Below are 26,823 nucleotides of genomic sequence, written 5' to 3'. Positions count from 1 at the left end.
ATTCCTAGCTTATTTGAGCATGTGGATGAAATTAACTTGAGTATGATGTGTAAGGTGTTGTTTGAAGGAGTGTTGGAGGAGGAAAGGAATGAAGGTTTGCTTCATTTGGTGTGAGATATAGGTTTTCCTTCATTATTAAACACATAATCATGCTCTGATGACACGTAAGGTGGAAATAATCACGGCATTTTTTTCATCTCTAGCCAGTGGGAAGAGGTATTGAATTAATTATACAGCCTTTGAAGGTGAGCTGCATTTTTATGCCGCGTGTTACATAATTTAATGTGACAAAGACAATTAAGAATGATTTCTTGATGAATTTAAACTATTTTTGTTACATCCATTCCTGCTACACTGAATATCTTGAGGGTTGTGTAATTTATGATCTGAACGCTGCAGGGTAAACAGCAGGGTTTGCAGAGAGACCAGTCCCCGAGCTCCTGCCACTCGCCTGGTCGCGCCCTCTTCAAAGCAGCTAAAACCTCCCAGAAGTCGTTCAGAATAGTGTCACTTTTAAATCGACATCAGCCCAAGTAAATCGCAGCGCTAGAGAGCTTGTACGTGCTCTCGTGTCACATAGCGTGCCTTTATTTTCTCTAATTAGCTGCGTCTATGGCCAACGAAAATGCCTTCTCAAAACCTATATTTACATTTAAAACTGCAATAACAAAGTAGGCCCATGCAGCCACAAAACTTTATTCAAGGACAGAACGTACCTCTGAAGGACGTTGACTGGCATTTGAAGGGAACCTGCTACTGTCAGGTCTGCTGGGCATCAAATCCTCTTTGCTGGGCTGTTTTGTAAAGTTGCCACTTCCAAGCATAGGTTACAAAACAGGACAAGAAGAGCACAGAAAGACACAGAAGAGCAGCTAGTATTTACTGCCGGGTGCGGAGAGAACTTTTTGGCTGGTATCGGAATGGTTTGGCCCAGCTTTACCCTCCGGGAGGGCAGCCCAGATTGGAACAGCCACATCTCACCGCATCTGTTACCTGCCCTCTGCTGCCCAGGGACCAGCAGTAGCAGGAGAGCACCCTGGTGTGGGCACTCGCAGGTAAAATCGGGTTTAGGAAAGACCTAGAAGATGCCCGGAAAGCTTCCTTTCCACTTACCCATTCCCCGTCTATCTGTGGCTAATGAACGTTCATAACGCCCAGTACAAAGTTCGAAAGCCCTTGGAGGAGGTGGCTGCACGAGTGCAGCCATGGACGCTGCCAGGGCAGCGCGAGACACTCCAGCCGCTCGGATCAGGAATCTGCTGCTCTCCACAATTGGAGTCTCTCGTGCATGAAATTGGAAAAGCCTTTTGGTGGGGAAGAAGAAAGATTGGGAGGAAGGGGAGATTAAAGTTAAAGATATATTTCCTAATTTTAGAAGCTGTAGTACACACAAAAAATGTTGTGGCAACACTGACCAGAAACATGCCCAAAGGATGGTAATGCAGTGAAGTGTACTCGGGTTGCACGTGGCTTCGTGAGCGTCTCCTGTGAAAATCCACCAAAGTGTGTTTTTGCTTTAGGCCACAAGCCTTTTCAAAAGTGTGAGTTCTCAGTAGACTGAGCTGCCAATAAATAACACTGAAGTTTTGAGGTTTTAAATGGATACAAACAAACTGAGACAGCTTTTCTTGTCAGCGTTTTGGGGGAAAAAAGAGTTTTTCTTAAAAAGTCTAAATTTAAGATCCGTTCAAACTTCTCTCACAATCAAATAACACCTGCTAGGCTGTAATTGAACAGAGTAGAGCAGAATTGGCTGAAGATGAGGTCTCTGACACGTGCATGTCCTGTAACAGCCATGCGGTGGCAGTGTTTTTGAGACGAGCTGTTCGAGGGCTGGGCACATGTGGCCGCCTGAGCAGCGGGCGGCCACTGTCGTCTCTGCTGCACTATTGGTCCTGAAACAAATCCCCTCGAGAACCATGAGTGGTGTTAAATGCTAATATGATTTATAGGCTTTCGCACGTGTGCCAGTGGTCTCAGGGCCACGTTCTCCCTCGGAGGTTATGTCTGCGCTGCATCTGAAGATGGAATTGCAGCATTGAGGCCTCCCCAAGCTAGCGGTAATTCAGCCACCTTGGTGGCTGCGCAAACAAAGTCACAGCGGGGTTTTCTTCCTCACAGAAAGCTGCCCAGGCCCTGGGTACTTGGTATGTTGCCAGCCCGCACAGAGATCTGTGCTGCTGTGTCCACTGGTTTTGCTTACCTAGCTAGTTTGCTATTGTAGTGATAGTACTGATACCTTTGATAGATAATGGCCTCAGAGCTTTCATGCAGATCCTTGAAATTTGAACTTGGTGACACTTGATTGTCTAGCCACGGTCCAGAGAAGCATGCGCTCTCTTAATCTGTGATGAAATTGCTCAATAGTAGTAGTGCCATATTTGTGGTCAGAGTAAAGGCTTGTTTAATCAGCACATGCTATAATTGAGTAAAATTTTTTTTTTTTTTGCATTTCATCAGATTTACTGTTTGGTTAAATAATTTTTTTGCAACTTTCATGTAAAATCTGGCATTCTGAACCACTTTGTGATGGAGTTTAGGAACCCTGGGTGCAGAAAGCAAGGGGGCGAGGATGACATCCAAGAGTTCAGCACTGAGGACTAGTTCAGTGAGCTGCTTTATGCTGCTGTGCAGGAGTGGAAAGTAGACATCTCTCCTCCATAAAAGAAGGTAGTAAATTTTATGTGGCTTTGGCCTGTTACACATCAAGTTCTCAGCTACTGTATGTCACAGGGGATTTATGATTTCAGTGGTGGTGTTCTTTCCAAGTGCTTGAAGAAAAGTTTATAAGAATAGGAGCTTAGGCAAGAGAGTATCTGCCTTTAGAGAGATGGGTTTTACCATTCATAAAACAGGGTTGATGTATGGACTGTTATACTCCTCTCCATTGTCTTCCTCGGCTAAATAATTTGATGTTCTGATCAAATAATTACAGAAGAAACTTTGGCAGAGATTATTTTTAATTGTCTGAATCCTTTCAGTAATGTACAGTGGCTCCACCTACAAGCAGTAGAAATCCATGCAGCAAGACATTGCCAAGCATAACGCACGTATAGGTTAACCTTAAGAGGCATTTTAAAACAGTGTCAATTTTCAAAGCTTCGCTGCTAGGTGTAGCTGAACAGTTGGGGAAAATAGTTTCCCCATTTATTTTTACTCTTTCCTACCTAATCAGGATATGAGTTCATATTCAGCAGGAGTTACTAATACACATGCTTAGAGGTCCCATGCCGCATTAGGAGTCCAGAGCTACCATGTCCCTTGCTGTCCGTTTTTGACCTCAATTAAAAATGATGTGGCATTTTAATCAGATTCACAGCAAACAGTTGCAAAAGCTCCATATTTTGACCAGACTTGCGCCAAAGTGATTGCGGCGGAGACAGGTGGAGAGGCTTTCCCAGGGTCACCAGGTGAACTCGTCACCTTCTAGGTTCGTAAACCCAGAGCCTCTGGGCACTACTGTGATGCAAATACGGAATTACAAGAAATGGCAGAAACTGAAGCAGTGCTGTGACTGAGCTTTCTCAGCATGTCCGCATACCTATGGATGATTCCAGTAAGTTTCTACACACAGGTTATTTGTTTGGCTTTGGAGAAGAGAAAAAAATGCAATAAATATAAATCTACAGATCTAACTTTCTAAAACACAGAATTAATTTTTGCAAGGCAAATTAGCCTGCATTGAAATGAATCTTCAAATGAAGACATTGCAAATAATTATGGCTTTTGAATTTCTCAAATTAAACCCATTAAGAATGTTTTATTCAGGTTTCTGCTGGGTAGTTCTGTACAAAGGAAAACTCTTACTCTGTGTTTGGAGAAGCAGTAAAAATTATATGCTTTAGGTGACGAAAAACATGACAAAACGTTTATTGCTAGAATGAAAGTACGTCAGAAAATATATGGCTATTATCCAGCTGCAAGTTTCTCTATTTAAGTGCAAACAAAACAGGAAAATGAAATGCACAATTTTTAGTTTAATCAACTTTCATGAGTCTTCTGGGAAGCCTAGAAGTATCTGAGAGGAACCTCTGGGACCTGTTGGGTTTAAATATGAATTTTGAAGTCTACTCGGTAATAAATGGTATGATGCATTTGGTTTAAAAATTAAGCTTTGCAAGTGACATCTGTGTTTAAATGGAAGTTAGTTGGCATGGGGAAAGGCTATTCCAGTTAACTGTTCATTTCAATCATGGATTAACCCTTTCTTTTGCTAAAAATTGTTCAAAAATAGTGATGCTACTTCTAGAACATATTGGATGAAGAAAGTTAAAATTATGCACTTACCTACTATAATTACTGAAATAAGAGATCACGTATGTGTAAAAGGAAAAAACAGAGCAGGCTGTGTCAGGCAGCATACAAGTAATTGGAGAGAACCAGATAAACTACAGAACTTATAAAAAGTTAAACTACATGAAAATGGCCTGTCCTTATTCTGCCTATAAAATCATTTATTTAGAAGAAAAAAAAAGTGGTGATTATATAAGTAGTATATTTTTGCATATCATAGCAGCTCATATTTGATCTCTAAAAACATTAGAGATGTGGGAATTATAACAAGTTTTTGTGTGATTTTTTTTTAAATCAAAACAAACACACTTTATAAAGACTGAGGAGTGCTAAAGGCATAGTGGATTTTTTGTTACTGTTCAAACTCGGGGGCTAGGATGGGCTGGGACATGTCTGCATTGATGTCCTTAGTGTTACATTCTCTTGAGGCCAATTACAAAGGTTCACAAGGTTGTTTTTATTTTCCTTGCTCTTGATGCCTTTTTAATGAGGCCTCCTAGTAAACAGCAAGCATTATGCTTTCCTGTTGTATTCCTGTCTGCCGCCTTTAAACGTTTATTGCTAATACATGTGGGAAATGATTTATAAATTAAATATTAGGAAAATGTACTTTAAAAAACAGAAGTAGTTGAGGGCGTATTTTATAATTGTCACTGGGGGTTGGGGGAAGAAATCTTGCCAATACTTTGCTAATGGAAGTGCAGTGAAAGGGCCCGTTAAAGCCTCATTGTGGTTTTATGTAATAAATAGAGATAAGAGAAGCCCGGAGTTCTTAGTGCGCCTATCTGGGCCTGGGGTTCTATGCAATAAAATCTGAAGGTAACCGAAAAGAAACACCCCAATTTTTATTTAGAGTTTCCCATGGAAGTTTGAACATTGCTAATCTCCGTGCTGGTGTTTGTCCCCCTCAGATCCTCTCTGTGACTGCCAGGACCGTTTGCAGACAGCGTTCCTAAAGCAGTGTACTGGCCAGTACTAATTCTAACCTCGAATTACCCTCTCCCACTGCTGGATCTTCCAGATTTAAGTGATACTTGCAAAATACTCTCCAATCATCCGTGCCAGCTAATCAAGGCTGATAATGCTGTTATTCCAGAGTTGAAGCATAAGCCATAAAACGTTGTAAGGTGTCGCTCCATCAGGCTAAAAACTCTTGTCCTGGGAGGCTGCCTACTGTAGTATCTCTCTTGCTGCACTGGAGATACTGACGTTACGTGCAAATACCATAATCGCTTCAAGATTCTATATCTCATTACTGTATTTTATTCATTTAATGGCTGCTTAATTAATATATAAGCAAATACTTTTCTTTTTAAATTATGATAGAGCTTGCTCATGCACAAGGGTATTTTCACCTGAGTTTGGAGTCCCTGTTTGTTCTTTCCTGGTTTGGTGTCAGCTTCGCTCCCTGGTAACGTTATTGCAAAGGCAGATGTGCTCTGGGACAAGAGGCTGTGTGCTTACCCGCTCCAGAGGAGGGTGCTGTCTCTTCTCCAGGCTGTGGGCGACAGTGCTGTGCGTTGGGTGCCTCACAGCCGATGTCCGTGCTCTGTCCTGCTGGCAGTCTTGGTAGACAGCATATCTCGCTTCAGATCTGTAGTAGTTTGTGTGTGTGGAACAGATGAACGCGTTGATAAAACTCAGGTTGTGTGTGTAATATATGTGTGTATATAAATAAAATACATATTTATGTTTCTCTATCCATCGTTGTATCCTAATGAACAATGCATTTCTGGCAAGTTTGTAATTCTGGGAGATCTTTTTGCCAGCATGGTGAGTTTGTCTTTATATGTGCTTCCTAGTTTTTTTGATCATCACTCCAACTATTTTTAGCACTGCTGTACAAAACCGCTGTTAGGGTCTGCTGTGGGATATTTCTCAGACTAGCTTACTCTACGTTTTCTTTGCTCTTTGCCTTAGAACATGAATCGGCAATTTAGCCTGTTTGGCTGGGGCTGGAAAGGCCGGTGCCAAGAGCAGCGGAAGACTTGGGGGGCCCAGCTGTGCTCGCCCTGGGGTTTGCTCTGGCGACTTGCAGCAGTGTGGGAAGCCAACTATAGGGAAGCTGTTGTTAGAGAAGTCATTTTTAGTACTTTCATGTTAATAGTTCTACTCTCGTTTCTTGTAGCACCAATAGATTCTGCAACATGAGCAAGGTTCAGCGCTTCTGCACTAAGATCTAGAATTTTTTAAGATGGTACCCCCAGCATTGCTGAAAATGTATGAAATTGTATCCAAGAGAAATAGTTTTCCAAGTAGTTACTGATTTCTTAAATCTTCTAAGAGAGCTTGAGTTTACAAAACTTGGTTTCTGCGCGTCCCTTACTGACGTTAATGAGGAGATTTGAACGTTACTAGTTGGTCAAGCCCTGCATGCTGCTGGAGCCGTATAAACTGGGCCCATTCCTGAAAGCTGCTGAGGCAGCTCCCACTTCTGTATTGCCTTGTGATGTTGTCTTCCTTTTCAGTACTTCCTTTAAGGAAAGGGAGTTGCTTTAGTCCCCTTGCCTCTCTTAGCAGCTAAGAATTAATTCAGCTGTGAGTTTGGCACTTCTCAGAGGCGAGGAGAGGTGGTCCTTTGTTGCTATACCAGAAAGCTCTGTTTACTTCTTGGTGATGTAATCCTGCTGGCGTTTTTTCTAAAACATGAATGTTCCAAGAATCTGGAAAAATACTTTGATCGCTCTCATCTTTTATCTTTTTAAGGAGCCGATTTCATTCTCTGCCACTCTCTTACGAGAGCAATTGGCTTAGCTAGCTATTCAAACTGCATAATATTGAAAAGGTCAAAATAAAACAGTGAACTGCTAGGATTCCCAGAAAAGACTGGGTTTGGCATTCTAAGGAGTGCAGATCATTGTCATAATGTAAATTCATTTTTATTAAAAAAACAAACAAAAAATAAGTTACCGCTTCTCTCAGTGCTGTTTACTGTGAAGATGTGTTGTCACCCATAACGTCCTGAGAGAAAGACGACAACTAAGTGGCTAACATCTTGCTGTAATAAAAATTACACTGAGAACATGGAAGTCCCTAATTACATTGGAGAAACAGCAGACTTTACACCGTGCTGGGAACAATGTTCAACAGTAGTTACTCACGCTCAAGACAAGGGTGGTAACAACCTCACCAGACTGCGAAACTATTTGTTTCCTACAGCAATCTTTAAATGACGTTATATGAATAAAAACAAAGGTTATCAAATTCACTCAACATCACCATATCAGGCAGTGAAAATAGAAAATGATATAAGAGTAATTCTTTCTTCTTGACGGTTTTAAGATGCTAATCCTCTGTAGTTATCCTCTCGAAACAAATTTTAAAGATCTTTAGTTCTGTGTCTCATCTCTTACAGTGCTGTGTACGCACTGCACAGCTGATTTCAAAGCGGATGCTCTGTGGAGGTTAAAACGAGTGTTTACCCAGTCTACTCAGTGAAGAGGATGCTTTTATAAAAAAAAACTAAACTTTTTGTTTAATGAAAAGTGACTTAGGCAATTTGGAGTTTTCTCAGGCTCTTCAAAGATGTGAGGGGTTGTGTGACTATGAATTTATATGATTGGGTTATTATAAGGAGTCATGGTGGCGCTTCCTTTAGAAGGGCAATAATTTATTTTTTGATTCTGCTGTGCAGGATTTATTTTTAGTGTCACTAATAAAATGGCTATAAAATTAAAATAGCATTGGTGAATCAAATGAACCTTTATATGAGTGGAAAGGTTTGATTTATTAAGTGGAATTCTAGTCCAACGTGAAGTATTTGATTACCCTTATATGTAGTAAACCTATTTTTAATGAGATCACTTTACCCCCAATGATCTGTACATGGTGGTTTTTGGTTGCCTTTTTCCTTAAGATCGTGAATGATATAAATGATTTTTTTCTAGCTGGTTCTCCTTGTGTGGTTTGTTTTGACACGTAAGTTGCTGGATTTTAAGCTTCTCGGACTTCTCCTGACTGAGTATTATTTGGTAGTTATTGCTGCATGAACATTGATGTAATTTTACAAAAAAAAATTACACGGAAATGTTTGCTCATTGTTATTTATTACCAGCTGTTTTGTTAGTGTTGGAGGTAGCGGTTTTTATCTGTTCTGGATATGGCATAATTAATTTCGTATGCTTATCTGGAGACCACCTTGTCAGTTTTTCGTAGCCTGACTACTTTGTTTGTAATCTTCAAACCATTTATTTGTGAACTATTTCAGTGTGTTCTCGCATTAGGAGTTAGAGTAATGGAGGTGTGTACGTTTGCTGCGGTGCAAGGCAGTTTGCCTTCTCTCCGAGGCGGCGGCAGCAGTCGCCCAGGCCGGATCAGCGTTACCTGCACTGAGCAGTCAGGCCTCGCTTCGGGAGAGTGACGTCCCTGTGGTTTGCGCGTGCCTGAGAAGCAAGGCATTTGCTCCCTGATAAGAGTGTCTCGCCTCACCAAGCAGTTGTTGTTCGGTGATGCCGTGGGTTTGGATATGAAACATAAGGTTTTTTCTGCATTGTGGTGAGTATGCGTCATGTTTTAGCTAGATCCGTGTTGTTCTGTACTGAAAAGTCTGTGAAGAAGTTGAAGAGTGTAGTGAAATTTTCAGAGTTTCTAGGACATTACCCACTGAAGCATGGTAGCAGTAAACTCCCAAACTAACTGAAACGTGATGATCTGAGATTTAGTCTGCTTTTATCCAGAACTCAGGATTGTGCCTGTGTGTGTAACAGTGCTCTCTCTCTCTTGCTCCAGCCCCTAAGGCAACGTCCTCATCTTCATCTCCATAATGTGTATGGAGTAGACTTTACAATGTGTATGTAGACATTGCAATGTCTATGTAATACACGCAGAATAAGATTATGTTGAGGTTAGTCTTTGAGTCAGTCGAGTTATTTTGATCTTGGCGTAGATTTGCTCAAAAATTTTATCTGATTTTTGCTGCAAGATGCCTTCAGCTCTTAAAACGTTGATTCTTACAAAGTTCTTGCAAGCTTTTCCGGTGTTGAAACACCATTCAAACAGTGATCAGATAGTAGTACTGCTTTAATTAAGCCACCAGCTTTCAATAATATCTAAGATCAGAAAGGTTAGGTAAATCATAGATGTCGTTGTCAAGCACGCTTTACCTTACGTCACGTTTCACCCTCGGGTGTCGACTCTTTCATCTGGGCTCGGGCCTAGGTGTCACGCTCGTCCAACGTACTTACATTGGCAAGGTTCGTTAGTTCTGGCTCCTTAGTGTTCTGCTCCAAATAAAGTATAAATTTGATGGAAGTCAGCAGTCAACAGTTCGTGCCTCTTAGTTGTTATCTGTGACTGGAGTTTGCGATTGAGTTTTATAGGAGCGTACAGTAACTATTCAGTTAAATGAGTTCATACACAGATATCAAGCACTTAGAAATATTTCTGAGTTTATCAAAAACATTGGATATCCCTCTTCAAAGATATCAAAAGGAGCAACAATTAACTAACTCATGCATGATTAAGGGGTTTTTTTCCTTTTTTGCTAGTATTTTTAATATATTAAGAAAATAGGTGAAGAAATAAAATGAAAAATAAAGGAAGTTAATTTTATTGCTTTTAAAGCCCAGGACTGAGCATGACGCTATTCAGTGTCTGTCCCTGGCAGCACTGCAGATTTCATCCTTTCTTTCCAAATCTGGTAGCTGCCTCATTGGGAAAGCGCCTGAGTATGCTGGTGCTGTGGGAGGAATCGTGTCTGTCTTGCTGCGTTCCCAGGCCTGACAAACGTAGAGCAAACAGTGAAATCTCCAAGGAGTCTAATTGCAGAAGCTTCACAGCCCGATTTACAGAGCAGAGGGGTTTGGCTGACTTCCTACAGGCTCCAGCCGAGCCGTTAGGGTTTGCCCATCACTACTAATTATTGTCTTTAGTTGCTGATCGATGTAATGAGATTGGAAACAGGAAAGGTGGTCTGAATGCAGAGGCACAGCTCAGGGGGAACGCAAATTATTATGAATTGCTGCCTTAAAACGACTTTTATGAATAAAATGCATAGATAAACTTCAGAAGGGTTGAAAATGAGAAATCTTTTCCATGTTAATACTTTTGCTACGGGAAGGAGGAGAGATGCCCTTTGGAGCTTCGTGCTGCTCTTTTCCATAATACACCTGGGGCAAAAAAGGAACAGGGCTTTTCCATCATCTGTATGGATGTAGAGCCTTACTATGTTTTGACCTAAAAGCACAGTCCAGATGCAAATATATAGGCTCCTGATTGCTAGTAATATTTACTTTTTTCTTTGAACGGCATATATAAATTGCACATTTTTATTTCTGCTTGGGATTTTCTTCAAAAAGCCAAAATATTGGTTGTTTTCTACCCGTTCATTTTATTTTATATTCCGATTAAACTGTAGCCAGATTTCAGGCCGATTTGAGTTGATTTATCGTGTAGGAGTAGCCAGACAAAATTTGTTGGTACGTGTTTTGATTTGCTTTGATTAATTCAGTTTTTGTAAAAATGCAAGTTGAAGATGATGTCATACTTGGAGTGGATTTCTTTTATATCAGTTCTAATTCTTCTACCTCTTCTGTGCCGTTCTGCCAGTTGTGAACTGCTGTGATTTTCCTACCTTTCCTTGCTCGTGTTTTTGGTATAATAGAAGGGGAAAAGCATACCTGAGTAAAAATTGTCAGCCAAAAATTCACTGTAATGGGTTATCACCAAAAATTGTAAGTGTCCTCATAGAGGACTAGACTACTGAGGTTCTTTGGAAGAGGAGACTAATAGAGGACTGAATGTGCTTTTGGAGCAGACCCTTCCTCTGTTCCTCCCCACTGGAGGCAGCTGGGGAGAGCAGCTGGCTAGCTTGGTATGAGATCTCGTTTGCAGGTTGATCTGTTTATCCCAGAAATGGGCTACCACGTATGCATATCCGTAGTGGGGGGCCTTGGCATGGGGAAGGAATTAGCTTGAAACCAAGCTCTAAAACAGTTGATTTCTTGAGATCCCTCTAAGCAAAGATCTGCGAGAGCTCCTTTAACGGGGCTGGCAGGAGGGTGGCCAGGGGCTTGGGCAGCCCACGGGGTGCCCCTCTCCTGCCCTGTCCCTGCCGGGAAGTAACCCGCTCCCCGCTAACAGGCGCGGAGAGCGCTGCGGGGCTTGGCTTGTCTCCAGTGGACGCCGCTGCCGGAGGAGCAGTTTTTCTAGACCATCCCAAGCTATGAACCAAACCATTTTCTGGGCTAAATGCTGTGGCGGATGGGTTTTCCTGGGGATAATCCAGAGCAGAGGGGCTTTGTGCGCAGGGCAGCGCTGCTGCAGGGCCGGCGGCCGCTGGCACCCGCGAGCGCAGACCCGGAGACCCCGGCCGCTGGCTGGCTGTGCCTTACGTTTCCCCTGGGATGGTCTACTGCATCAGCAGTGTCTGTCTCCTCATATTTACTTGAGGAAGTGCATACATGTGTTTTTATAAAACATTTAAAATTAACTTTTACAGTAATAAATTCCAACCCATGCACTAAACCATAGTGTCAGCTAACATAAATTTTACTACTTCGAAGGTTTTTCTTTCTGGCATTTCTTCTATAACTGCATTTCAGAGCCTTCCTCCTGAGAAGGTTATTTTGATAATTTTTTCTGCAAATAAACTATTTTTGAAAAACAGATCCCTCCTAAGGGCAGTCAAGTGTCAAATACAGAGTTATGGATGGTGTCAGCTGCGTTTGGAAGCACACGCTCCATTTATTCATTACAGCTGTGAGAGCTTAGCTCTGCGAACGCCGAGTGCCAGTTTGTGTACCTGTCACTTTGGAGCTTTTAATGAGCATTGATCATGTTCATCCAGATATGTATTTGAATAAAGCAACTTCGAAGCAGTTTTTAAAAACACAGTGGGAATTCTTCTTTTTTTATAGTGTTTTAGTCTTCAGGATGAACCTGAAATGATTGCTGTCCTTTTCAAAAAAAAAAAAAAAAATTGATGTAAATATATCTTGCAATAATTTGCATCTCTGGAAAAACCATTATGAAGTGCAAAAAGGGTTTGCTGATTTACTTTGGTCATCTTGCTAAGACTCATTGGAATTTTAGAGTACAATTTATTGGTACAATAGAAAACCATTTTTTAAATGAGAATCATTTGAAAGGTTTAGTTCCAAAAAAGCTATCCTTGGTTAAGTTATTTTTGTTAGTCCCTGATATCACATTTGAGAAAACAAACATTTCTCTGGCTCCTCATTCAGAACTTTGAGCTCTGTAATTTGAGGAAATAGCCTTTATCTCTCTGCTCATGTGAGTGAATGGTCTGTCTTACCAGACTTGTCTTGCTGCTTGGGACTGCTCTAGGTGATAGAAAATGCCAGATGTGAAAGTGTTGCAGTGCCAAATTCATGGAGCTTCTGCCCTGAAGCACTAAGCACTTGGAGGAGCCAGATGGGGATCTAGTTAATAACCTATGCAGTTATGTCCTCCTTTAAGTGCAGTTTTCTCATACTCTGTGTTAGATGGCATTGAGTTTGCTATATGTATCCTACAAGACACATGAAGTGAAACTGCATTGTGATGACGGAGGTGTCTAATGGCTTTTGGGAACTGCATAATCAACTAATTAAAGTTCCAGGAACCCCATAGGGAAGGAGTCAGTTAGGAGTACAGCATTTCTAGATCACTTAAGTCCTGTTTTATTATACATCCACTTCTGCATGGGCTGTTTCAGGGAAAGTTCTTAATGTAGATACTGTAGAATGCATTAGAGCAGTTTAATTCTTTATTGTATCATAGTCATGGAAAAGAGAAATGCATAAATACTGTCTTTCTAAACAAATTTAATGCTAGCTTCATAATTGAAAGAAACTACATCCCTTTAGAAGGTGGAAAAATATTTTGTGTGTTGATCTTAATAAAAACAGTCTTTATTTGGGTGTAGACTTTGATTTAAGTTAAATTGATCTGCAGGCTCTGCGTTTGTGATGGCCATAGTGAGAAGAAAAAATTCCGTAGGTCCTTATAGCAAAAATAAGGCTAATAGTGTTAGATTAGGAGCCACTCTTAAATGTTGTTTACATGCGAATCTTTCAGATGCTGAGCTTTCACAACAGACATGTCTATCTGAGGGCAGAAACATTAGGATAAAGGTGGTTTCATTTATTGAGGGACTACGAGTTGAATGCGATATACTTTAGCTGCCTTTTAAAAATATTTTAGGAATAACCTCTTGCATTTGAGTTTGCTTGGAATTTGGGAACGATAGTAAAGCAATCAGATGATAATCTTAATTATTTAACCTCTTACTGACAGCACCTAGTGTATTTTCAGTCTGATAGGATAAGCGTTGTCGTTATAAGTAATTTGAATTTTGTCATTTTTCTTTGAAGAAATTAATTTAGGCTTTTTATGACTTAGCCTGCTCTCCTGAGAGTAAACCAGTGAAAATTCCTGACAATTTTTAAATAAGTTAATTGAGAGTAAATATTTTTAAGATACCTGTGGTTATAAAATTTGACAAGTTGCCCACAGATATTCTCCTCTTTCAGATGTTTCATAAGATCAGCTTGAAATCTTCATAGCCAGCACATTTTTCCAAGAAGCTCTCGAAAAAGGTTTTTTCAGAACTTAATTTCAACTTTTCCTTAGTTTTGAAATAGTTTACAGTATATTGTACTTTTATTCTAATACACTGCAGGACTATGGTCTTTCCAGGCTTTCATTACTAACGGAAAAAGCAGAGGAACTACCCCATTTTCCCAGAATTACTGAATTGTCTCTGCACAGAAGCCGAACCTTAAAGAGCTGATTGGCCTTAAACAGTGAGACAGGCCTGTAAAGGCTCTGTCACCAGCAAGTAGCTGATTACCCACATGTCTAATCACTGAAGCTGGTGGGGAATTTCCAGCCGAATGTCTTTCCTATGAAACACCGCTCAGCTGATGTAAAAAGTCCTTGCGCTAGCGTGTTGTTTTCCCAGGCTGTCGGCGGTGTTGTGGTAGGGAGCGCGGAGCAGCCAGCTGACACCAGCGGCTGTGAACCCGCTCGGAAATCGGGAAACTGCAGTTTGGGTCGCCACTCTGAATTGGGCAAAGCAGGGAGCTGAATCGCAGTCGTCTCTCCACCGTGACCTCTCCGGCAAATTACTGGCTCGCGGGGGGCTGCGTTTCCCTTGATGTCTCCCCTTGGAACAGTTCCACTTTGCCAATTATTCACTAGAGAGAGGATGACTGATTTTGCTGACCAAAGGTTAGAGCTCCTAGCAGAGATGTAAGGGATTAGGTTCAAATCTCTTGTTTGAATCTGGCGGAGGAGAAACTGTAACTACATTTTTTGACCGAATACTCTAATTGTAGGCTTATTTGCTAGTATGAGAATGAGCTCTTCCTCTCCATGGAGGGGGGATTAAAAGTTTTTTTCATGACCCGTATAGAACTGTTTATATAAGGGGGGAATTTTATCCCCAGATATTCAGCAAGAAATTCACTTTTATGTATGTGCCCAAAATAATATAATTGTAGGTCCAGCATAGGTCTCAGTTTAAACACCATCTTTTATTTCTGTCTTTTTAGTTGAAATATAACTGAACTAAGCCAGGAAGAAGGGACAGGATGTCAAACCAATCCAGAGAAAGAAATGGATTGAAACAGAGGTAGCATAAGTAATTTATCCGTTAATGAATTCATCCAGTATTTTGGAAGCTCCGAAGGTTAGCAGCAGGAGAAACGATAGTCACTGCAATGACTTGCAGTACTGCATCTCGTGTTCACTCAGTGGATGACACAAAATGCATGTCTAGTGTGGTCTTGGGTGGTTAGTAAGGTATTTCTGAAACAGGGATCAAAGGGAGGTCCTAACCAGCAGATAGAGGATTACAGCTGCTCAGGGAAGTGAGGCTTCTTAATATCCTTTTCTGTATTGTACTTTAGCATGTGTTCTTCTCTTTATTCCTTTCCTGCTACACGTTAAGTTCTGTTTTAATGTCTTGATATATTCTTATGTTTTTTAAAATAAGTGCAGTGCGTAGCCTCAACTAAAACTGTGTATACAGCTTCCCTGAATCTCATTGTCACTGTCTTTCTTTACAAATGATAGCTACTCCTTTAACGGTTACTTTACTGTCTCTTGTTGTGCTATTTGCAAATTAAAAACTGATCTTTTTAGAACCACAACTTAACAGGGAATATCGAAGACACCAGCTAAAAGTAAAATCATACCAATTGGACAGCCAGTAGAAGATGGATGCTTTTTGTATTCTGTGCTAGTGGAATTGATTAGCGTTTTTGTCATCACTGAAGACCCTACAGGGCTTAGATTGACAGTGGCTGTGTTGTTTTGTGTTCTGTTTTTCTGCAGTTTCAAATTCCTTCAATTGTTACAGTGAGAGACAGAGAAGAATATTAAACATCAATAAATGAGTCAAGTCACATATGGAGCGTTCAACAAATGGCAGGCGCTCTTACAGTAAGCCTTGTTATTCTATAAAATAAAAGCATATATTCTGTCCTGCTTTCCAGATTTCCCCGTAAGGTTGGAAGGGAGACAGAGATCAATCATTGATAAGGATAGCCTGTGGCAGTGGGTAGATGAGACTGTCAAGTCAAGTGAGAAGGTAATAAAGCACACAAATATTAAAATATTTTGATTCTTAGAGGCTTCTAGTTAAAATCTTCAATTTCTGCAGCCTGAGGCTCCCAGTTCATCTGCAGCCTGGAGAAAGATCTCTGAGACCCTGCATGCACTTTTGAATGCAATGTACTCTTTTGCAGAAAACAGGTGTATGAGAATGAGCCCTTCTGTGTGGGGGTTTACACCTTTCAATCCGATGTCAGGTGTAAAAGGGGAAAAAGCCTTATAGGAAGAGCCTCTAGCAGCAAGTAAATGAAATGATCAAGTATACAATAAGGCTAAGTCAAATATTAAATAGTATTTAATTCATGAGACTTGTGTTCACATTTGCTTTCTAAAACTTTGGTCAGTTATTGTAATCTGGGGTCTACAGGGCACAGGATCTGCTGACCCTGCACTGAACAGCATTTATAGCAAGTGTTTTAAAAAAGAAAACTTCCAGGTATTTTTTCTCTTTGTGAGAATTTCAGGAGACTCAGAGCTGAAAAGCAAATTAACAAAACTGTGTTGGGGGGGATATACTATATAGCATGTTTCATTTCTTATCTGATGAATAGAAGGCTGAGAAAGAGTCCTGAAATGCAAATAACACTGACTGCAGCAGATGAAGCATAGCATGTCTTCCCAGAAACATGAATTTTACAGAGAGTCATACTGAGTATTTTTCTAGCCAGCTGTAGTGTCTACCTCTTAATTTTCAGTCCCCTGTTCCTGAGTGACTCAATGCAGCTTGTAGAAGAGTCTAAAGAAAAGGAGCTATATGCCTAGTCAGAAGTTATCGTGTAGGACCCAACTCCTACGTCTTGGCTCCTTGCCACTGAGCAGCTAGAGGATCCCAGCACTATGAGTGCTGCAAGTCGTTATGCTTTTAGGAGCAGATCTGGAATTGTTTCGGGTGGTGCAAAATGCCCTGTGTCCTAAGCGGTGATTTGAGCCCAGGACTTCCCTATGTCAGGCTCAACTTCAGTTTTCTGTAACAGTGTTGATGGAGGAAAGAAAGATTATTGCTTGGAAATAAATATTACTTCTCTTTATGTGGTATCTAGGGAAAGCACAAGCATTCACCACTTTAGAGCTTAGGCAGAGAAGCACAGATCTTGAAAGAACTATTGGTGGTGTTGTTTTTAAGAGCTTTACGTTTGGTAAAGGGAAAACAGTCCATATCTGGAGCACTCAGAATTCCCGTTTGTATGTTACTTTATCTTTTTCAAGTAGAAAAAATTACATTTCAGCAGATACAAAGTTGGAAATTTATTTAATAAAAGTAAATAAAATACCTTGGTCACAGTTACGGACACAGAGTATTAGCTTTAGTGTCCACAAGGACACCACTAAGTCATGGTGAGTTCCAATATATAATTCATTTGGAAGTTGTATTGCTTCTTTGTGAACTAGATCTTTCAATCAGTTTGTCTTTAACAGAGATAATTCTGTATTTGCTTTTCAGGTTAGATTATGGTGGTAATTTTCTTCTATTTGGAATAGTACTAGAAAGACAAGCTTTGCGTAACCTCATAATATTTCGTGCTATGGTTTTACATGTTTACCACAAACAGAGAAAATAATGATTTCCTTGTTCCAAAGACATCCAAACATGATGCTATGTCCCTCCTGTTCTGCTTCTTTCGTGGAAAGATTTATTTTCAAAAATACAAAACCCCTTAGCTTTACGGCAAACGAAGCCTTCCCTCTGACTCGGTGATGCTGATCATCTGGCCGAGGTGTCGATGTTGGGCAGCTCGAGATGCCCCCTTTGGGGTGGCTGGGGAGAGATGTGAGCTGTTGCAGGTGTCCTGCGCCCCATCCCTTCCCTGGCTCCCTGCGGTATCGCAGCACCGGCCTGCTTCCTCACAGCTTGCCCTGCCATCCGGCCCCACGCGCCAGCCTCTCTGGTCTGAACCACCATGGCTCCGCACGTCACATGCTGCAAGGTAGTCCTGCGCATCTGTTACCTGTGCCTTCGCAGGTCTCGCCAAGGTGTCTTTGGCAGCGAAGGTTTGACTCTGGTCGTTATTGAAATGTGGGTTCACTTTATAACCTGTGTCCAGTAAAAAGGTTTGAGTGTGAAACCATACATAAATCTGTCTGAAATGGTTTGAAGCAGTTTGAGGGCGTTGTGGATCAAAGGCATTATGTTTTGTAATTTTAAGGCATCCCTTCCTGTGTTACCTTGAAATTTGCTAGTTTACTAAAGGCCAATAATAATATCGGTTTGAAAATACCTGGTGCTTTCAGGCAGGCTCTCTTTGCTAAGTTGAGTGAGTCACAGCAGTCCGTGGCGGTGTGATTTAATACGCGTACGCAGGTTTTGCATGCCCCCACAGCTACCCAGGATTTTAGGTCTGCATTTCTGAATTTTATAACACAAACACGCAGAGTTTGTTTTCTGTGTTTTTTAATCCCAAAGCAGGATTCAAAAACTAAACCTCAGCTAAGCTGAAAGGATAGTCAAAAGTGCAGGCACTGAGTGAAATACGGTTTTATTTAAACCTTTCCTTCCGCTGAGTTATTGAAGCAATTTATTAAACTAAGTTACAAAATAGTTTGAGGTGGAAATGTAAATAACAAATGGCCAATCTGTGCTGGTGCACTATAAAGAAAATATTATTTTAGGCACCTCTCCGCTCACTGTAATTGATTTATTGGCTATTTTCAAGCTGCCAGTGGCCCATCCTGAAGACAGAAGGAAATGGTGCAAGAAATAGTCTAATGCGTAACCAAAGGCTGCAACTCCTCTCGGTTGCCGAGCTTCCCTGCTGCTGGCGTTCCCCTGTCTCTCCGTCCTCTCTTTGGCCGCCCTCCCTGCGGCTGCGGCGGCGCGGCTGCCCTTTCTGCGCTGCCCTGCCCGGGCGACGTCAGGGCCCTCCCCGGCTCACCGGCAGCCTCTGCTGAAGCCTCCGCTGAAGCCTCTGCAGTGACGAGGACAAATAACGAGGAATTTCGGGAGGCAGCAATCTAAGCTGGATCAGTTAGAAAGTGGTAGATGGAATGAAGAGTGCTTTAGTGATGTTTCTGGTACTTAACAATAAGTACTCTATTGAGTTTGTATCAAGGGGAACTTTAAGAAAGTAATTATTCAAAAATGTTTATAATTTAATGCTAGTGGCCGCTTTGGGGCAAAACATGGAAGACTACAGTATACTCTAAGCTGTACCTGATATTTCAGTATCTCTCACCATCACTTCTCAGACTCGCTAATAGAAACACGGTAACGGTGCCAGTATGTGATTTGCCCCGTTGGTCTTCGCGTCCTGTCCCTCTTCCCACGGTGGCACTCACCTGGCCGCAGCAGCCTGAGCAGGGGCAGCGAGCGATGCTAGCGGTCGCTTCTGCTTTTCTGTTACTAGCTCAGCCTTAAAAGGAAGTGTTATACATGAAAATTGAACTTCCTAATGCTTAGTTGTCAAAAAAAAATTCTGACTAAACAAAATTGAAGTGTTTTTTTTTTTTTTTTAAGTTCCCTGAAGAAATTTCATAGCATCTCTTCAAAGAATTAGTGTTTAAAAAAAATTTCATTGATAGAAATTTGCCTCCGTAATATGCCCAGTGGTGAAATAGTTGCTTGGAGAAAATAACGCTGGCTGAGTTTTTTTTCTCTGTGAATGGAAAAGGTCTTTAGGCTGTATTTGTTAAAAAGCTGTCGTGCAGTTCACTAATTTTCTTTAAACTAGATAGAAAAGCAAAGCACAGAATATATTTTCCCTGGTGAGCTGATACCTCTCGTGTATTAGCTTCTGCATTGCCACATTTGAAAAGCAAAACAGGAAGAGGCTATGCCAGAGAACATGGACATATTTGAACGTGTAGGCTGAATGCTATACGTAACCTGAAAAGTAGTTATTAACCAATGTATAAAATGGCATGTTTGCTAAAACTGAATGGACTATCCCAGAGAAACATGCTGTCCTTTATCTTTTTCTTACTCTTCGGTCATTCCCTAGAGTTTTTACCTCGGTGCTATGAATGTGCAGGTGAGGTTCTCGTGGTGAATAAATCCGAGGGAGGGTTTGTTTGTTTTTTTTAATTCTCCCCAGATGCTAGCCAAGATCAGAATTGGAAATGAGAAAATAATATCAGAAATATCTCCACAATATTTATCCCAGGTGAAATCTTTGTTCTCCTTCCTTTCACTAGAATTCGGTACCTGCCTGTGTTCCAGTACGTTTACCCTCTACTTGTCCTTGGTTTCTTTGCGCTTCTTAGTATCTGGTATGGAGCTTGTGTCTATGAATGTGAAACTGCTTAAAATAAGAATGAGAATTAGTTGTCCTTGGAATCGGTGTCTGTGCAGGTAATACCACCGCAGAAAATGTTCCGTTTCTTCCCGTTCGTAAATTCTAAAACTCATTCTGTATCTGCTCACTGTTAAGAAGAAAGTACTAAATTTTTGCTCTCAAAAACAGAGAACTTCCCATCCTTTGATTTCTTAATGTATGTTTGAAATCTTAGTTTTATCACATGAGGCATAGGATATAAGAGCATTGAGGTCATTGAGAGAGGACGTGGCCGCAGCAGCCTTGTAGATCTCCGTCTCCGAGTCGCTGGTGAGCGGTCGCGGACAGCAGGGCGCAAGATCAGGAACGCGGTAATCCTGACGGGGGCTTTACAAGCATATAGCGTCTTACCAGTGTTGCTGGTAGAGACAAGAAGTACTTGAGAGGTAAAGACCAGAGCTGCATGTACCAGGCTCTGACATATGTGCTGCGTTCACCCATAGTATAGAATTTGTAACAAGACTTATTTTCTGTGACCCACATGTGAGTACCATGAGTATATTAAACTGCTGTATCTGCAGGGAAAGTTAGCCTTATTGCTTTGAGTTCTGCTTCTGAGGTAGTAAGAAATTTATTCAGAGATTTAATTTCAATAATGGCCACTGAATAATTTATTCATCTAATTTACAAATATTTTTATAGAGAACACTTATGTTTTTAATTATGCACTCTGTGTGTGTGTGTTGGTAAATGATTTGTGCGTGTCTGTGATTAGAAGTTTTGCGAAACCTTGCACTTCTGAATGTTTAGTTCACATGTGGGAGGTATCTCTGGCCTTTGAGTTAGGCATCTGCGGCAGGCAGCTGCGCTGGGAGCGTGAGCGGCGGCCAGGGCAAGGCGACGCCTGCCGAGCGTCCTGCCCTGGGCTGCGCGAGCCCAGACGTGACGCTTTGTGTCTGGTCTCAGCCATTTCCATTTTATTTCTTGTTTTCAGATTGTTTTCTGGTTTTATTTAAAAATGCTATTGGCATACTGTAGGTTTGAGAGTGGTGTGATCCTAGGAGTGGCACTTTGATCACACTTTGATACGCGGCTCTATTTGATAGCAGCCGCGGACACGGTTGGGTCCAGGCGAACTAGAGAGTGCCATGGCTGGCACCATGGATCTCACCCCAGTCAGTACTGAAACGGAAAGGTTCATAGAAAGGCTTAGAGACAATGCAGAGGATCCTGCTTGAAACTGTCAGCTCTCTGATTTTCAAGTTTTTCTTGATTCCTCCAAAGAAATCAAAGTGAAATTGTAGTAAACTAAATCCTCTATCTCCAAGATATTACACTAAAATTGTCTTTATTTGTTTTGTCATGTAGAATACATCGTAGCAACTAGAGAAATAATTTAAATGAACAATAATCTTTAACGTTCACAGTAGGAAAAAAAATCTATTTGCTTGACTCTGTAGTGAAGGCATATTGGACAGACATAAAACACGAATGTAGTTGTACAGACCTAGCATCGCAGGCAAAGCCCGAGTAGTTAGCATGCCATAGAAAGAATTTTTATCCAGCAGGTAGACAACACTTCCACTGTCTGACAAAATGTCTCTGATTTTGACTCCCCCTTCCTTTAGATGGACTTTCTTCTCCAGCTGAGGAGTCAATACAGAGTTTTGTCACGCTCTGTGACAGGCCAGAAGTCTCTCTCGCCTCATTTTTGTTTTGCATAAGACATTGGCACAGACCACTCTTTTTGTTACTTTTTAGGAAGTATCCACATCTTATGGCTGAGGAAAAAGCCCATGATTTTCTTAGCCCGGTACCAGCAGTGATAACTCCTTCCAACTTAGGCTATCCTAAGAACTCAAAAGCATCATAACAGTGGCTTCCCTTACTCCTCTCAGCTGTCCAAGATAGGCAGAGAGTTAAATAAATACAGTTCATAAAGAGTATTATACTCAGTTGTGGAAAGTACAGTGCACTTTGCAAAAGAAAAGGCCTATACTGCAAAAACAATTCCTTTTTTCATAAACATTACGTATTAAAGCATACCTGTAAGCGCCAAATGCGCTTTAGTGGTTACTTTCCCATCAGCTGCAAGTGTTCCCAGCTCTAGCAAGTGTTATTTTATAGGCATTGCTACTTCACATTGCCAGCTGCAAATGTTCAGTAGATCCTGATTTTCGCGTAATGGCTACGCTCTCATTCCCTGGCCGTGATTTATTTGCTGCAGGAACAGGCTGCCGCGGCCCGCGAGGTGAGGGCTGGTGGCGGGCGAGCGCCTCCCTTCCTGCCCGGGGCCGCTGCTCACCTCCCCTTGCTGCTGCTGAGAGCTGGCTCCCAGAATAAGAGCAGTTTTGCACCAAATCTCTTAATAGCATTTTTTTACTCTGCTCCTTTTCATGGTATCCACTCTCTTTTTAGATCATTTTTCTGCTCCTATTTCACATAACAGGAGAGGTGGACTGAGATGTGTTGCGCTCGCATTGCTTTGCATTGCAGGCTGCTTTTCCATCCTGCGTTTTCTACGATGGGAGATCACCTCTGCTCTGACGCGGGGCAGATTGTGCGGCCGCGGCAGCCCGGGCAGGGACATGGGGTCCTGGAGCTGCCCTTTCTCTGGGGGGCCGCGTCCTCGACACGCTGCTCCCCTCTGAACTGCAGGGAGACAAAATCGTATGGTTCGGCTACGCTAGAGTGAAACATCGTCGGTAAGAAGATTGAAGCCTTTCATTCAATTTGGGAATACTGGAAGTATCTTGTTACTCCCATCTTTGTTTTTTTATTCTGCAAAATCTTTATCCCAGCAAGATGTTTGTATGGCAACTTACTGTTCTCATTTGGGACTCCTCCTTTTCCAAAATATAAATAGATATCCCCAAAGGACAGATGTTTCAGGTCTTACTGAGCCTGACGAGCAGAAAAGTATTCAGCTTTTCTCTGCTGCCACTGCAGGTGTAGCCTTCTCAGTCCTACAGCAATACTGAGCAACTAGACAGGAAAAAGCCTGTCCCTGTGAATGAACCCTAACTGGTTCCCCTTAACAAGAGTGCTCGTACGATTCAGACTAAGGGGAAATCAAATTCACCTCCGAAAACTTTATTTAAGAAAAAAAAAAAGACTAATGGTCAAGCTGAGTTTTTAACAATAGAGAAAGAAGAAAAGACAAGGCTTTAATTGCAATCATCTTCTGGAAAGCAGATTAGTCCATGGACAGCAGATTCAACGGTGGGTAGGGATGGAAATGTGAAGTCAGCTTACCCGGGAGTGCCAGCAGGCCGGGAAACGTTGTCCCCTGGAACGTGGGAAAGGGGGTTTCTTTACCAAGAAGCCCTAAAGTAGGAAAATATTTGAGGCCTGATAGGAACTGGGAAATAAGTAGTGATACGCTCCTCAAAATAAAGGTCGTAATTAGAGGTTACTGGTTCCTGGAATAAAATAGAACCATTTTTTACTGAAACAGAGGAAACCATCGCTCCAAATTTTTTTCTATGCTAATGGTAGAAGTTATGTTATGTAGAAGGTGAGAAAATAAACAATTAAGAAAAACTAGCTTAATTTCTCTCTCAATACTTTGCATTAGGAGAACAGTTCAGGGTAACAAATGTACAGAAATTAAAAATTGCATTCAAAAATAATACTTAGAGCAACAATAAAGAAAAATACTGGGGTAAGAGAATTCAAGTGACCTTGAAGTCAGGTATATTATTGCTATATAGATATTGTTTGACTTTAATTTTTATTAATGTAGATAATGGCTTACACGGGCCTTATGGCTGCGTTACTAGTGCTCTAAAATTTAATTAGATTTTTAGAGCAGCCCTTAATGTCTTCTCTAGGATTATATAATTCAGTGGCAATGCCAGCAAACTTCATCCATTTCATTTCATTAGGCCCTGAAAAGAAATTGAAAACGAGGTGTTTGGTCTACAATACTCTTAAATTCCTGAGCCTTTCTCATAAAATAAGTGCAATCATGACAGCTTCTTATCCTTGTAACAGTTTGTACATAACATGTTAAAGCCTGGAAAGAAAAAATGCGATCTGGAAATATTTTAAAAAGTATTTCAGGAGTAGGTTTTTTTGTTTCTCCTTTTGTTATGTTCACTCTTGAGTGCGTTACCATCGCTTGAAAGAAACCTTGTGTGTTTTTGAGGTCCATGTAAGGAAGGAGCACGTGTGTCCGCAGCTCTCCTTAGCAGCCCCGGCTGCATGCCTGGGTGCGTGCCTTCTGCTACAGGGCGGTGTTCTAGTGTTTTCGTTATAAAGTAAAGCAGTGCTGTGTTTTATTGGCCTGTCTCTCAAAAATATGAATACATAGAAATTCATCAGGAACTCTGTTTCTTAATTCTCTTCAGCAGAATTTTCTTAGCAGCTCTGCTGAGATGGGGAAAAAGGTAGTACAGTTCATCCAATTACAGGCCTTGAAGCAAATCAGTCTAAACTGAAAACTTCATAGATAATTTCCCAGCCTAATTTAGTTCAGCTTAAGGAGGGTGAAATGACAGAGAGAGAAGGCTAGCACCAGCGATTTTTTTGTTACCCGATGCGTACAAACAGCTAACCACAATAAGCTACTAACAGCAATTAGGAACAGTGGTGCTATTTTCCAAAATATCCATGCAACAGACATTTTTATTTATTTACATTTTTATTTTATTTTATTTTTATTTTATTTTTACACACGTTATGGGCAGGCATCTGTAGTTTCCACTGTGTGAAGGACAAATGAAGAACTGCGTGCTTTGGCGTTGTTCACACCAGGACTGCTTTCTGTGCTTGAATACGCTCACGGAAACTGTGTGTGATGCTTCATTCGTATGAGCATGTTTTCCTCATTCTGTGAGATAACGGTATGGTAATTTTATGTATGGACAAGCTATCGGAAATAGTTTTAAGTGCGTGAGGTACTTCGTTCTGAATTCTGTCCTCGTCTGTATGTTTGTAACTTCCACTGACTTTAAAAGTATTACTGGCGTTCCTGTATTTGCTGTCGCCTGGAACTGAGCAGGTAACTGTTGCTGACTTGTTGATTGGATTAATTTTGAATTGCCCATGAATGAACTTCAGAAGTTTTCACTAACTAAATATGGAATAATTCTTGGCCTGTAAATTCTTCTTGACTATATTAAAAACCTGGACGGTTAGTTTTCACCGGAACTGTGTATCAACCCAGGATTGTTTTCTCTGATTAGATGAGCGCAGCTTTGAAAATAAAATTTCTTGCTAGTGGGACATGATTAAGAGGTATGTGAAAGATACATGGCAAAGAAAATGGGGAATATTTTGAAAGTGTATTGAGAGGAACAGTGAGGAGGATCAAAAATCTAGTGAACATGATCCAGGAAGAATGGCTGGAAAAATGGAGATTGCTCAGGAGAAAGGGCTGAGAGGAATAAAATATGCCTTTAAATATGCTAAAAACCAGCTACTCTATTCTTGTTGTTAAAATGACATTGCAAGCATTTCAGTGTAGGCAGGAGGGATGTTTCCTGAAACGGAAGGTATCCGAGTGCAGGAGTGGAATACTGGTCTGGGCAGCCTGAAGGGCCCTAATTTCCAAGACAGGCTTTAACAGATGGCTTTCAGGGATGACATGGGTGTATAGCTGATCCTGTGTTGAGGAAGAAGTACAGGATTTTCTTGCAATACCTTGCAGCCCTGTTTTCTGTAATGCTGAGAAAGGGGTTGGGACAGAAGGACATGTCAAAATAGGAGGAGGCATGAAAGAGAGCAACTTTGCCTAAAGGCTGATAGGCAGAAGGAGATACGGTTTTGCCAAAGGGAGCTTCGGTTGTAAACTACAACTTGTGGTTTCTGAGAGCACGCTCTGTGTTTAGAGACGTTTTGGAAAGGGTTGGTGCTGGCTGTTAGCTGTTTCCTCATGTGCCTTCTCATGAGGAAAAGGAACGAAGGGCGTTTTTCAGGCTTTGTAAAATCTGGTCAGCTCAGTTCTTCCTTGTGTCGCTGCGAGTACCGCGAATGTGCGTTAACTGGAAAGAGCGTTGCAGGATACAAATGTTAATGGATCAAAGGATCGGATGTGTTAGTTAAAGCATAATGGTAAATGACAGTGACCTAATTTATGTAACAATCTTCTAGTATAAAATAATTCACTAATTTGTAATTATATGATTAACTTGCCAAGAACAAAATCAGTCATGTCAGAATCGTCAAACAATATAACAAATCACTGCAAGTTTTGCAATAGTGCCTCGAGTGCTGTGAAACCACTCCATTACCTTCATTGAACTCTGCTCATGAATTCAGTGCTGAAAATTAAGATGAAAATTCAGAGGGCAACAGCTCAATTATTTGATATTAGTACTAACTAGAAAATAGGCGGGGAAAGTGTCTGACATGTAAGAAATTACTTTGAGGTTTTGAAGGAGAAAAATTAAGGGCACGTTTGCTGATGGGTTCCCATATGGCGAGGTGGCGTGAAAGGACAGCAAAGGCGCGTGCTGCGGTGCAGGCGGACGTTGCTGGCCGCGGGGACTGGCCGGGCAGCCGAGTGCTGAGCCCGGAGCTGCAGAAGGGGGGACCCCCAGGAAGTTCAGGTGGCATCTTGTTTCCTATCTGCCATTCCCCATCAAAGACAGATGCGCAAAAAAAAAAAAAAAAGAAAATAGAGGGGGGAAAAACACCAAACACCCCCAGGCACTTAACCATGCTTGCAATACTTTTCTTCAGAAAAATCATCAGAAGCTTTCTTACAGAGATACCACTTGTACATAACTTACAAAGCCTGTGGTAGTTAACTTTAGCC

At 41.3% G+C, this 26,823-nt stretch overlaps 1 protein-coding gene across 3 annotated transcripts in view; it reads left to right on the top strand.

Moving 5' to 3' along the window:
- The window catches only part of LOC104153249 (contactin-4), a 382,470-nt gene that overhangs the window by 116,825 nt on the left and 238,822 nt on the right, over positions 1–26,823 (top strand). Inside the window, exon 1 of one of the 3 annotated variants that reach the window (XM_009689042.2) lies at positions 15,590–15,681. The exons of the other annotated variants lie outside the window; for them this stretch is intronic. The gene's annotated coding sequence lies outside the window, so the exon portion shown is untranslated. Of the gene's footprint in view, positions 1–15,589; positions 15,682–26,823 lie in introns of those variants that run through there. 3 annotated transcript variants of the gene reach the window in all.

This window comes from Struthio camelus, chromosome 14, assembly GCF_040807025.1.
Source record: "Struthio camelus isolate bStrCam1 chromosome 14, bStrCam1.hap1, whole genome shotgun sequence".
Taxonomy (NCBI): Eukaryota; Metazoa; Chordata; class Aves; order Struthioniformes; family Struthionidae; genus Struthio; species Struthio camelus.
This window is presented reverse-complemented; position numbering and strand designations above follow the sequence as displayed.